The sequence below is a fragment of the Crocodylus porosus genome, unplaced genomic scaffold (genome assembly GCF_001723895.1).
Source record: "Crocodylus porosus isolate Cpor-Errol unplaced genomic scaffold, CroPor_comp1, whole genome shotgun sequence".
NCBI lineage: Eukaryota > Metazoa > Chordata > Crocodylia > Crocodylidae > Crocodylus > Crocodylus porosus.
Genome location: NW_017728951.1, coordinates 9533913 through 9534526, shown reverse-complemented (window position 1 = coordinate 9534526; position 614 = coordinate 9533913).

Sequence of the window (614 nt, the reverse complement as noted above, 5' to 3'; positions counted from 1 at the left end):
GTCAGGGGCACTCAGGGGGGCTGGGAGAGCAGGCAGGAGATGGGGCCTGGTGGGGGTCTCCCCTCCTCCCACCCTCCTTCCCACACCCCCTACTTACCAGCATGGAGTTCAGGTCCAGCTCCCTGCTGCAGTGGGCAGGGACTGTCTGAATCGCCGAAGTTCTCTGAATCTTTTCTGAATCAATTCAGAGAGCTTCAAATTGATTTGGACCTTTTATTTAGTCTCCTGATTTGATTTTCATTCAGAGATTCAGCCACCGAATTGACCCGACTCTCCTCCGAATCGAATCAGCACCCAAAGTTTCGCACAGCCCTAAATTAACCAGGCCCTGAGTGAGAGGATTCCACATATTCCTATAAGAGCCTCAGACTTCCACACCCTGCTGTTTTGGATCACCCTTGCTTTCCCTGAAACTTTGCAACATACAGAGATGCACTGTGTTCATATCTCTGTGTGTGTAACAACCAAAGCTGGTTTTAGGAGGAAGTCACAGAGGTCTGCCAAGGATCCAAGGCCATGATGGGCCCCACTAGGCTAGGTGAGGGAAAGGTGCCTAGTTTGAAGATGGGAGATGTAATAGTGTAACTCGGGAAGGGCAAGCAGGCCACAAACGC